A 14,550-nucleotide genomic window follows, 5' to 3' on the forward strand; every position below is an offset into this window, starting at 1 on the left:
GCCTGCTGTATCTATTTTTCTCGCAATCGTCCAAATTCGCATTCAAATCCCTATCCCCTTAAATACAACAGGCATGATCCGTTTGGCTGGGCTAGTCTTCGATGCAACCTTCGCAATATTCCATTGCCAGAAGATGAAAGATTGGAAAAAAAAAAGGTTCTCGGCTTGGCGTCGGACATCAGTCACTAAGTTCTTTCGAGTCTCATGCTCCGCACTTCTTCTTCTTCTTCAGTCTTCTTCTAGCTCTTTCACCCCTTTCTCTTCATAAACTAATTGAAATAATAGGGCCTACAGGCCTTCATTGGAAATTAAATTCTTCTCAAAGCTCAGGCACACTTCACTGTAATTACACATAAACTCACAGTTATTTTATCAGGCTTGGTTTTATGACTTTGCTGGAAGAGCGGGCCAAGGGATAAGGAGAGTTTACTTTCCGCTTCGCGAATTGCTTTTCAAAAAGGTGAAATTGTCGTTTTCTTTCGTGTTCAGTCTGTGTCATCTCCCTATGAGTTTGCTGAATCTGACCTGAATATGCACGAGTTTGCTGAATCTGACCTGCATGAATATGCATGAGTTTGCCGAATCTGACCTGAATATGCATGAGTTTGCTGAATCGACCAAATCTTTCCACTCCTCATACCGCAAATGTATCCTTCTCTCGTACAGTTTCCATTGCAAGACACCGTCCCGGTCTATGCTAGTAGCGTTAGATTTAATATTCGCGAATAGAAGCGTATAGGCCCTAATTGAAACTCAATGTTTGAACGCTTACAAAACGAACCTTGCTCCCCAACGAGAAAGGATCCTTGCCAGCAGGAAAAATGGATAAATCTTCAACACCATTCTCCAGCTTCAAATCACTCCCTTCTTACCCCAAGTTATTCACGATGTGTCCCCCTTCGCTCCCACTACTCTCTCCCGCATCTTCCCCGTTGTGTGTCGGTGATGATGATGTGAAAAGTGGAGGAAGAAGAAATTCTGGGGACTCTTTTCCCTGCACAGTCAGTGGCGTCTTGGTAGAAATGTGCCATGATGGAAAATTCGTGCAAAATTGAATAAAATGTCCAATTATTGTTAAAAATGTAACCTTTTATATGTTTACGCAGCTGCGACTCAACCCTATCAATCAAAATTAATACAAACCCCCTAATAGACAATAAATTATTGTAGTTTAAAAGAAAATGGTCAACACACATGTATTTTTAAACGTGGTGTAACAATATTGTGTTTACCAGTGATCATCAGATGCTTTGTTCAAACAAATTCGATTGTCTTGTTTACCAAAAGATACTCACCAATGTTTTGTTTACATACCTCTCCCGTGTTCATGATCCAATGAATGTTTTGGTTCACACACGTATAGTTCACACAATGGTGGCAAAAATGTTTCGGAGCACGTGATGACTGTATACTTTTTTTGTTTAAAACGTGTCCTCAGCATTGCTCTGGATGGCGGATACTAATACTACACAACTTCTACTACGATTAACTTTTTTGAATGCATGCACATGCTTCTGCCTATGGAGTGTGACCGATGCATATAGGACGATATAAATATCACAAAGTCCAAGCATCTGTCAATCCCATATCACATACTATTCTAGCTAAACGTCCATAAAAACATGCGCAGATTTTGCTATGGTCATTTATCTTGTAACATTATTTTGCAGTAAGTTGCTATAAAAGGCACTTTATATACCGACATAATTGTTGTTGTAGGTATACTACATATACACGAAATATAGAATTTTCAGCTTAATCATAAACGTAACACACACACATACGCAAACACACACACGTCGATCAGGATAATGGGTGATTTTGCGATTTGGGGCACTGAAAGACATGAACGTTTTAGACTCTTTCATTAATATACATGACAGCACGAATGTCTGCCGAACTTATTCATATTTTGGTGTAGAAATGTTTGTCAAATAAAACTGACGTGTTTCACTGTATCACAGCGGACTACAGTTTATTAAACCATGACCTTGTGACAAGCAATTCATGCAATTCTCGAATTGGACTTTGATATCAACTTCAATAGTATATGCGCCATAATATGCTCGCGCACATAATAATACAATTATGATACGTGTGGAGTAAACGTGGATAAGGTATAGGCCTATGCGCCCGCGATCTAATTTTCCCATCGTTTACTGCTTGATTCTCATTCTGCTACCAATATTGTAAGTGACTTTTGCTGTTACATTTTGCACTTTTAGTACTAGTTCTGTTATACACCGATATGCTGACGCGTGTGTTACCATTTTGATGTGAAACCTGGAGAAACGAGCTCTGTACTGTTAAGCGTATGTACATCAATCTGGGTGTAAGCGAGCGTCGAAGTCGCTACGTTGTGTTTCCCATGCATTTTGGGAGGGGAAATATGGATTGACAACGCAAAGGCCTGAGCAAATTTTGGACGCGTTAAAAATTTCGTATTTCCCGCTTCAGTCCTTTCCTCACGTCGAACTGGCATCGAACCGTGTACAGAAGTGACATCATGATTGCAGAGGATTCGATCGAAAGAAGACTCAGTGTTTGCAACTACTATCTAGAAGGCATCGAAATATGACATTGGTTGCCTGTTCGACAGCTGCGAGTTCACTTTTATGGTATATCGATGTCGCATAATATTACGAGCTACTAGTATACTAGACGTCCCCTGTAAGACGCTCCAATTAAAAGAGTAGGCCTTTAGAAACGCATGGGAAACGTGTGTTTTTCAGATGTCGAAATCGAAATTGACATCGAGAAGAAAACATTTTGGTGTGACCTAGCTAGGCAAAACAAAATAGTAAATTTTACAGCTGATTAATAACTGTACGGCAGAATAATTGCATGTATAGCTGGTCGTCATAATCAAGAGAAAGAAAGTCAGTTGACACAAGGTTTTCGGGTATGTTATTATTATGTTCGCCTGTATACCTGTATAGATATTCGTTATAGTATGAAAACAAAGTAGGATTTGTTATGATCCGAACATTTGTGTTTGTGGCGTTATTCCGAAGCCTATCGTTAGTGCGAATATAAATTTAATAAGGTTCTTTATTGCGAATGTTCAAAAAATATAATGTGATTCTTTATTTAGAATGTTAAGTATATACACTCAACAAAAACAGGAGGTAAACACTTTTTCAAGATCATATTTTTCATAGAAGATTTTGATGAAAATCAATTTATTATATACCATATTAAAGATAGTTTAATTGGCTATCAAGTTAGTATGTTCATACAAAAGGAAATTTTACGCATGAGTGAACACATTCATTTTTGCCTGCCAAGACACATAAGTAAAAATGGCAAAATTTGACAAGTTGTCTTTCATTTGGCAATGCCCTTCAAGATAACAATGACAACAAAAAGCCAGTTTAACACATTGAGAGACATTAATGAAATAGCATCAACAAGTTTTTGTTCTCTTTATTTCTTTATAACCTCAAACAAAATCAAAATGGGAAACTAAAGGGGGAAAATAAGAATTTCCTGTCAGCTTAAACTTCAAACGACATATAGGGAGTAATGACATAGAGATGATTAAATAAACAGAATTTCTTTATTTTACTCTTTTTATTCAGTAAGTCAAGGATTCAAAAGATAAATTTACCAACCAAATATTATTTACAATTCTCCTAATTTGAAAATAAATTGAAATTTCTACCATTTTTATTAACATTGCTTCGTCCCTTATTTCATTTGAATTTGGGCTTGACCCAAGATTCTTAATTTTTCTCCCTTATTTTTTGCCTTTATTGATATTTTGGGCTTCAAAGATATTACAGAGGTCAAAGGTTCATTTTTGCAACTCAATTCATGTATCTAATTGTGCTAAATTTGTCTTTTGTTCTTATTGTTATATGGAGGAGCACTTGCGCATGAATGACAACTTGTTCATTTTTGCAATTTTTGCTTTTGTGCCTTGGAAGAGAAAAACAAAGGTGTTCACTGTCTTATGCGTAAAGTTTTCCACTTTATTGACCTACTAGGCTGATAGCCAATTAAATAACCTTCAATATGGTATATAATACATTAACTTTTAGCCAAATATTCTATGAGAAATATGAACTTGAAAAAGTGTTTACTTTCTTTTTTTGCTGAGTGTAGTTCGAAAATTAACTATGGTTCATTATTCCGAAGGCAAGTTAGTCCGAAAATTATATGATTTTATAGGAGTATAAGGAACCGGCTGCTTCATTTTAGCCTCGATAAGTATAGACGAAACGAATTTAAAGGTCATCCGGTATTGAATACAGTTTATTTTAAAACTAATTGTGTTTGCTGGATAATTCCCCCTTATGGGTCAAGCTATACGAAGAAAAAAAAACAGCCCTATTACGTGCACAGGTCGCAATGTTATTAAGAAAATGATACTTACGATGGATGTGGTCCATTATGCTTTAATATTTTCATTCGAATAATACACGATGTTCATCTAATTAACTGAATAGTCCATAGCGCTACACCAGGCCTTAATTGTTAACAAAAGAGTGAAGTTATAAAAGAAAAAGGGGCAGAAATTTCCTCCAAGCTAATTTCCTCATGCAGGCATTTACTCAGTATTCAACAAGCCGGCAACTGCGATATTACGTGCGTTATTTATTTTTAATTTTTATAATCATTATCTTTCTTTCTAATAGATACACGGTACAGGGGCTGCTTAATTTTTCAGGGTGGAGTCTGTGGGGGGGGGGGGGGGGGGAGTCAAGGTCAATGGTTCGAACCCCTTCCCCTTACACGGGAAGAATCTGATGACGAAACATTTGGAAATTCATGGATCTTGTAAAAAACATTTGGAAATTCATGGATCTTGTAAATTTTTCCCCGTTCTTTTTTTGAGGAGCCGAAAAAAGTGTGTGTGTGTGTGTTGGGGGGGGGGGGGAGTCCATACGGCCCCTGTGGTACAGTAATCAGCTAGCTTTCTCCCCTTTGTCTTTATGGCAAGATTATCACCTTGTCATGGGTAAAGCCAAGAAGAAAAGAGCTACCACTTCCAAAGCGACCACAGCCAGCAGCAAACATAAAGTAACCAAACGAACCACTCCGGAGTCCGGTACTCTTTTCCGGGGACAGAGGAAGGATTTACCAGACCCGGATGTCGCTTCACTGAGAGAAGAAGAGAGGTACCAGCTGAATGTTGTCCGTCTCAGTAACACACTCCAGTATACCCCCGCACACAAAGGGCTACCAAGAGTAGGGAAGACAGAACACCCTTTTAACAGAAACCTCCTCCACACCTACAACAGCAATGGTAAGTACAAAATTTTAATATGGCCTCTGTTTGTATCTGAAAATTTTTGAAGGAAAATCATACATATATCACTGGGAGCGTGTGAGGTATGACTGCAGTGGCGTATCTAGGGGGGGGGGGCAAGGGGGGCACGTGCCCCGGGCGCCACTCCTTGGGGGCGCAAAAAAAACGAAAAAACGAAAAAAAAAAAAGAAGAAGAAGGAAAAAAAAAAAGGAAAAAGAAGAAGAAGAAGAAGAAGAAGGGAAAAAACAAAACAAATTTCGCCCGGACGGGGGAGAAGGGGGGGGGGGGGGGAGGGAGAAGGGGGCAGAAAACCAAATCAAACAAGATAAAAACAAAACATGATGATGACGCGGACAAATAACAATGTTTATTGTGTTATTGTGTTCACACAAGAATTCCGAATTCCATGTTTTGTAAGCTGAAATACAAAAATTTTCGGCTCGCTCGCTGCGCTCGCTTGCCAAAAATTAACAAAAAAAGAACAAAACGTGATGATGACGCAGAAATATACAAATGTCGACTCATTACTCGCGCATACAAATTTAGAGTATTTTTCAAGTCCTCAGTTTGTTGGTATGAATCGTTATCTATAAGGCCGTCACTATATCTTGACTAGAATAACCTATATTGTAAGATTTAATAAGCAAAAAAGACAAGAATTCCATGTTTGGTAAGCTCAAATACAAAAATTTTCGGCTCGCTCGCTGCGCTCGCTCTCCACAATTTATCAAAAAAAGAAGAAGATAAGAACAAAACGTGATGATGACGCGGAAATGAACAAATTTCGACTTACTTGCCCATACTAATTTAGAGTATTTTTTCAAGTCCTTAGTTTGTTGTATAAATCGTTATCTCTAAAGCCGTCACTATATCTTGATTAGAATTGTAAGATTTAATAAGCAAAAAACAACAAGAATTCCATGTTTTGTAAGCTGAAATACACAAGTTTTCGGCTCGCTCGCTGCGCTCGCTCGCCAAAATTTATCAAAAAAAAAAAAAGATAAGAACACACAAATGTAATACGGATGACGCAGAAATATACAAATATCGGCTGACTCGCGCATATATACTAATTTAGAGTATTTTTTCAAGTCCTTAGTTTGTTGGTATAAATCGTTATCTATAAGGCCGTCACTATATCTAGATTAGCATTGTAAGATTTAATAAGAAAAAATGACATGAATTCCATGTTTTGTAAGCTGAAATACAAAAATTTTCGGCTCGCTCGCTGTGCTCGCTCGCCTAAATTTATCAAAAAAAGAAGAAGATAAGAACAAAACGTAATGATGACACAGAAGTATACAAATTTCGGCTGACTCGCGCATATATACTAATTTAGAGTATTTTTTGACGTATTTTTGACGTATTTTTTGACGTTATCTATAAGGACGTCACTATATCTAGATTAGAATTGTAAGATTTAATAAGAAAACTGACATGAATTCCATGTTTTGTAAGCTGAAATGCAAAAATTTTCGGCTCGCTCGCTGCGCTCGCTCGCCAAAATTTATCAAAATTTATTTCATTTAAATCACCCTCATAAGACCCCTCTCAGGTGCTTGAAAAAGCATATCATGCAGACCTTTTTTAAAAGTCCCTACCGGGATCGGGTCAGGGTTAAACACTTTTTCAGAAATTAGGGGCGCAATTTTCGCGCTTGCCCCGGGCGCCGTTTTCCCTAGATACGCCACTGTATGACTGTATTTACAATAAAATCTATTTATTCAGGCCACATATTATTCAGGAATACTGTTTACAAAAATATGTTCACAGGAATAGACCGGGATGGATGTATAAAGGCGGGAAATTCTTTAGAAATTTGGCAATAGGGGCAAGGCAATAGATGTATAATTTGAGGGACTCGACACATAAGATCTCACTCGTTTATTGTCTACAAATAATCGATTTTGTTATTATGTACTTCTATTTTCCGTTGCCCTTGCCCTCCAAAAGTCGGCGGATGGAGAAAATATGGGGGTAGGACGGAAGTCTCCTCAATGCCCGAAGAGCTCAAAGGTGACGTAAGATGGGAGTACGATCCAGACAGGTACTGTCGGTGGGGCAGCTCGGAACAGTTTGTTGACCTTTTAGCCGAAGGACTGACTGAGCAGATCCTTGATGAAGTTCAACCAGTCATCTTTTTCTCACTGTGGTAAATCACATAGTGTTATCATTTTAATGTACTGAGGCGAAAAACAGAAAAATAAGAAGTATAGGTCATGTTGCATGAAAACTATGTTAACATTTGGCAAGCAAAAACATTCGCATGCTTTTATTTTCCGCTAGTTTCTTGTTGCGCGAAATGCGCGAAAATTTCAACATGGCGAAAATTTCCGCTGTTACAGTAATTCTACAATAATGGTAACTCTTCAATAATAGTAAACATGAGAGATTTCTTAGCTTTGATTGGCTATGGAAAACCATTGCTATGGTAATTATCATTGATTGCAAAGATACTATTGATTGTACAGAAGAAATTGTTATATGGCATGGGGCCTGTGTCCTTTGCTTGAGTGAACATGTTCTTTTTCTCTTCAAATCAATTGTTATATAAGTGATATTCATAGAAAAAAGCCAACAACAAACAGTTTAATCTGTATCAGTTCCACGTGACTTAGATATGAATTGCTCATCAAACGAATCAGGCATCGAGTCTACGTGGTACTCTCTTCTGATTGGTCAATTGTAGAAAACTTATCAATCACACTTTGCTGTAGTCCGCTCTCAGTTTGATATCTTGCAGCCCTGAAGGAAGTGCGTGTGAGAAAGGACATCAGTATAATGAAGTTAGTCACCAAAAACATTACTTTCTTTCATTGAATTTGCCACCTCATGTATAGTATTTGTAGTACATGCCGATAATAATGCTTTCTATTCCATGTTTGTAAAATGATTATGTAAACAATGTTAAATAATATCACTTCATGTGAACCTTTACTAGATTATATTGCTGGGAAATACACCTGTTATAACTGGTGGAAAATCATAGCAACAGAAACAACTACTGATTCAAACTTAATTGAATTGTGTGCTGAAGAGTATTAAACAGCTAGACTGCTGCCTGAGAATTTGAAGCACGGACCTCAGGACTATTATCTGATAGGCCTACCAAAGATACTAGAAAAGCTACAATTGCAAACCATAATATTCAAGGTTTGTGATACACTGCCTTTTAGAATGTGTGTAACTATAATACGAACAATAACAAATTTGCACTTCAGAATATCAAGAAAATGTTATGCTCTTCTTGTGGTCTGGGTTTGTATATCTGTTTGGATGCAGGGTGGAGTGCAGATGCGCAGACAGCTGCCTGGGTTTGTTCGCATCAAAGGTTGCATTGATGAAGGAAATAGATTGTCTCCAACCTTTCAGTGCAACTTACGACATACCTTGGCGTCCTGACCAAACTATTGGCATGGTGGAATGGACAAAGGTAAAAACAAAACAAAACAAAGAAATATAATATATAATTGTTTTGGCATTGCAACATGTCAGCAGCTGTTATTGTTCTTGCGCACTCGTGATATTGATTTTTTGAACGATCTCATTAATTTTATAATGACTTTGTTCAGTTAGTCTGCAAGCATGAAGTACAATACAATGAACAAACATAATGTGTAGATTGGTATGTAGGTATATGCATGGGCATGTATGTTTGCTTGTATATGTTATGTTCACCGCATATCTTATCGTTGTTGTTGTTTTTTTCTTGCAGCCACATCAGAACGTTGAAAGACCATACTGTAACAATAGATGGGAACAGGTACACGTAGAATACTAGCCTATCAAATAACTTTCTGTGAACATTCTTGCACTACCTCTTATTTTAACAATTTCCTTTTGGAGAATATTGATGTTGCATGATGATATATATTTTATAATCTGTGCTATGCATACATACATGTATATGGTTGATATTTCCTTGTAAAGTAATGTTGATGTTGCTATAATGAAAAAGTCTGAAGTCCACTTCAAATGGATACATACATGCTTTTTACTTTCCTCTTTATTATGATCCAAAGAACTATTTACCAGCAATCATATGGCAATAACCAAAACTCAATATTTTTTTTTCTCAGGACAAACAGATGCCACATAATCCATCAAGAGTATTCATCACTCTGTTAATAGATTATTACTACATACCCAATAGTATTTTATAATGAAATTGACCCGCTTTCTTTGGACCCATGCTTCAGTCACACTTATTGAAGACCTCGACTATTGTACTTTCTTTTTGCACTGAGAAAGTAGATCTGGTGTTACATCAAAGACTATGGACCTGGAATTCGCTATGTCAGAGTCTGGTTTGGGGAAAAAAGCGTGTGCTCAATACACGATTGCCAAATGTATCGTGTGGCCGGAGGCCAGGTGAGAGCACATTAATCATGTCTAGCACAACTGTCATATCAGTTAATGAGATATTGTGATATACCTGTATTGTTTGTTATGCTTGACATATTAAACAGAGTTGCAGCTCTCCTTCGAGAAGTTGTATGAAGATATGATCACTATTTGAGATTTAAGTCACATGCGCCAAAACTTGTTTTTGTTTCAAGTTCTTTTGCATCATTTGTGAGAATCACATATACTTGTTCAGATTCAGTCTCAAAATCCACAAAATACCAAGGTTCCATAACAGGTTTCAAATGATTACATGTCTGCAAAGCTGTCGAAACATCAGCCCGGAACATCAGCTCCGGGAGCTGCAAACATGCACGGTTTTGTTTTCATTTTGAATGATAATGACATTCAGTCATGGAAGAAGGCAGTATTTTAGGCTAATTTCATCTTCTCTGAAATTAAGATATTTTTATGCCTCCGCCACAAAGTGTCACTGGAAGCATTATGATTTTTGGAACTGACACAGAAATGTGCAAGGGAAAGCATGCAAAAAAAAAATATCTTCAACATGCAAAGAGGCTGTATAGATCTTTCATGTGTTTGATAGCTCCTATGGTTTTCAAATCAAGGAGAACAGAATGAAGTGATTAGACAAACTCCAACTTTCTATCTTTAAGCAAAGCTACATTAGTTCATTTCAACTCAATATGATTAATGAATGCATTCAAACATTGCTCTATTGGATATTGACTAGTCTGATGGAAATGAAAGTTTTAAACAAAGTCCCATTGAATCTAACTGACTTGATCTGAGTGACACAACATTTCCTCCAGCGACTTTTGCTCCGGTATTATTTTCTCCAAAGACTTAAGTGTTTAGGTTTAGGGGTAGGGTTTTCGGAATTGATGTGAGAATTAGGATCAGGATTAGGGTTATGTTTTTGGATACAATTTAAGTTTGGCTTAGCATGCAAATTCTTCCTGTGAGCAATTGTTGCGGGAGAAAATGTCATGGAACCTTGATCTGAATAAAATTGGAATTTACCTAAAATAATCATGTGGATTACATGATTTAGTCCATTGATTGGATCATTATCACTCTCTTGCCTCAAACAGGTTATGGCCCTTCTGAAAGAGGATGATGTACCTGATACCAAGTGCCTTCAACCAAGAGGCAAGACAGCGAAAAGGGGCAGGAAACGGAACGCTGGCCGGAAGCGAGCACCCACCCTGAAATTGCAAGAGTGGCCAAGTTCAGCGTTTGACCACCCATTTACTCACAGAGACCTGATCCAAAATGGCAGCGCTCAAGGTTAGCATGCTGCAGATCTGATACTTCTGGCATTATCATGTTTGATGTTGTGTTACAGCTCAGAACAAAAGATGCATTATGACGTCACTGTAGGCTTACATATATTGTATAATGTTAAATAATTGCATGCAATTGCTCAATGTGGCGTGAAGGCAGATGTATTAGCATTTCAGAGCTGTCTAGAATGAGTCTGTTTTAATGATCTTTGGACAAACTCCATCCACTGAGGAGAAAATTTAAGATTTTCTAAACGTAGATGGACCCTCTGTACTTGGATGCACCATTACAGATATAGCAACAATCCAGGTTTTGCAGTCTCAAGGTGGCATAAGGATATTTTATAGTCTCTGGCATTGGTCAATCTTTGATGCCGTGAAGTTCCATATTCAACACATTTCATTAGAGTGTTAGTGATATGAAACTGTACAACTTTATGGGTGTTCTCAATTAAAGCATGCATCAAACACAACCTTTTCCTCTCCACACTGCTTATAAAACATATATGTTACTACACAATAGTAATATTACCATATCACTACATAAAGTGACCATTTCAGCAATTAAGCACAGGTTAGGCTGCTTGCTGCAAGCACTGCATCTCTATCCAATAATCTCTCACTGTGTGTAGATGTCTTGTTAGGTTGCCATGGTAACTTTTGTGTCTTTTAGATAGCCATGGAAATCAGGAAATGCAGAACTGGGTAGTGACTGCTAATGGTGGGGAAGGCTGGACGGTGGGGAAGAAAAGCGAGGATGAGACTTACGTCCCTTCGCAGCTGGAGCAGACAGAGGGGAGAGGCGAAACATTCTTCTGCACGTCCTCGGAGTGGTGCGCTCGGGAGCAGGTCATTGACCTCTTGGCCGAGGGATTCACGGAGGACTTCTTGGACAAGGTCCAGCCTCCAATCTTCGTCTCCACATGGTGAGTGTTCCAGACTAATGAAAACAAGTTTACTGATTCACCCAAATGCCTAATTTGGAATGTGATAGATCCTGTGTAAAGCCTTAATTGAAGATTTCAACATTTTACATGCTGACCTTCAACACAGGTTATCCATTGGAACCCAAGAAATATAAAGGAGATGATGATGCCATGAAATTATGAAAATCTGTTTTGACATGTTAAAAGTTTGGTAACCTTTCTTGAAAGGGAATTATAAAAGAAAAATTTCATGACTTTGAAACAAAAACGACTTGCAAATTTGTTCCAAATTGTATCAAAAATCTTGTCTGGTCATCATGTAGGTACGCTGGCCAGTTTGACTGTGGCACAGAATACCAGATGTCCGCAGAGCTCTTGCGCAATCCCTCCCCAGAGGGAAATTCCCTGATTGATAGCCGTCAGTCTGGAACCCTGTCCACAAAGGCTGGAGAGTGGAGGTGGAGGCGGGTGAGTGTGCTCTGTTCTACTTGCAGTGCTGCAAGTCTCATGTTCTATCCTTAATTTTTGTTCTATTGTGAAATTAATTATATGCTCTATATCAAATCTGTGTTAAAAACTCACCTTTTTAATAATTGTTGATTACATGTTTGAATAGACAAATATGTGATAGATTTTGTTTTCATTAATTTTGTACACACATAGAGACTATCTTATGGTATTATGCATTCTAAGAACTGAATATCATTATTATCATTATTATGTTATATAAACAATTAGCAAAGTGTCACCTGTAGTTTATGGTAATTACAATGAAATTTGGCAACTGACCTCTGCAGTGCTTACTAGTTGCGAGGATGTATAGAGGTCCAACTGGCCTGTGAATGGGAAAATGATACAAGCTGGAGTGGTCAGTAGTGAGGAAATATCACATAGTTAAAAGTGCATGGAGACTATGGTGGCAATATGACCTTGGCAGACAATCTCTTTCTTTATAGCTGAGAAATTAGGTAGGGTATTGCTGATGTTGCTTGGTAAATTGTATATGCAATAGTTATATACATTATATAATATATCATGTAAATATCTGTATGAATTTTTTCATGTATGTTGATACAAAGATGAATATTATGTATACTTATACATTCAAAATACACATAGGAAGAATATGATGTGTGTAAGCCTCATTTGTACCCAACGCAGATCTTCTACTGCTTTGAGGACTACCAGCCAGGGTTACGTTTCATCCGCTTCTCCGACCGGGGCAGGGGGACTGATACTGAGGGTGGGGCGGGTCACCTCGGTGCCAAGGTTACTGGAGCAGAGGTACGCTTTGTCTCCCCCAAGACAGTCTACGAGTGTTACTCTGCGAGCCATTGACTGGCTGTGTGCCACCTGCCAAAGAATGGCTCTTAAAGTTGTTGGGATGAGTATATCTATCACATGATTGTCAAGAGTATATCACATGTGAAACATCTATCCTTTTACCCATGATGATTATGGTTCACAATTTCTGGCTCCTGTCAGTTTTGCTTTTAATTACCTTGGTATGGAGGTAACTAACAATAAATTAACGTCACCAAAGTATTTGCTGGTATTTCTGCGGTTGTGGTGCTTGCATCGTGCAAGAATTGATCCTTTCTTGATGAGTACTGGTACATAATTGACATACATGTACAACATTGTACTAGAGTCGATTGGGGCTTCATCATGGAATGTACATAATGATACGATATTCAATCAAACTCAATGGCATATAACTGCTTGACTGCATATACAACTGTGTATGTGTGTGTGGGGTTGGGCTTAACTCATCCTTATGCTATTGATAAACACAGTAAGGGTCACAGGATATATTCGATCACATTCAAACTTGCCACACTCTCACAAAGTAAAGAATGCCCAGGGGGAAAGGAAAGAACAAAAATCCACTCAGAAATGTTCAGTACATACACCTGTTTGGTTCTTTTATTATAAATATTTGAGCACAAAATGCTAACAAGAGCACAGCTATTGTCTTTGTACCTAGCTTTAATCTATGTGATTCTCATATGACATTCAGAGTTAGATTTATTTTTCCATATAGATTATTTTATATATAGTGTGGATCATATTATACAGAAGACTTCTATTTTGTATCATACAAGAGATCACATCACAAAGAGAGGAACACCACCTATGAAACGGAGTGCAAGGGTGACCAACCTGTTATCAATGGGTTAAGCACACGCCGATCATCTAAAGTGGCCTCCATTTGTTTAACCCCTCTGCTATCATACACTGCTGCACGATACATGCTAATGTGATATTTGGTGCTTTCATTCACAACAAGTAACAACTACTAACTGTGCTTGATCACATGGATAATGACTAATATTATGCAGGCAAATGAAGCTGGGGTACGTCTTACAGGCACAATAGTACAATATATCGACTATGTTACTGCTTTTACTATAACAATGCTACCATCAGGGCAATTAATCATACTAACCAGATTTTCATGTGGGTAAAAACTGCTTACACGAACAGAGAAGAGTGGCAGTACTTAACAGAATTCAGCAATATAGAAGGAAACCCGGGGCACATTTACACAACGATATCTCTACTTTCCACGACAGAAAGATGCACTCGTTGGGAAATCGTCTGGACTACACACCAACTTGGAAAGCTTCTCACTTTTTCACATGGAAATACACATTCTGTATCACGATTAGGGCGAGGTCATGCGTCACAATTCTACGACTTTCTGTGACTAAAATG

The sequence above is a fragment of the Diadema antillarum genome, unplaced genomic scaffold (genome assembly GCF_040938485.1).
Source record: "Diadema antillarum isolate AM-2024a unplaced genomic scaffold, OU_Dant_1.0 seq00000565_RagTag, whole genome shotgun sequence".
Lineage (NCBI taxonomy): Eukaryota > Metazoa > Echinodermata > Echinoidea > Diadematoida > Diadematidae > Diadema > Diadema antillarum.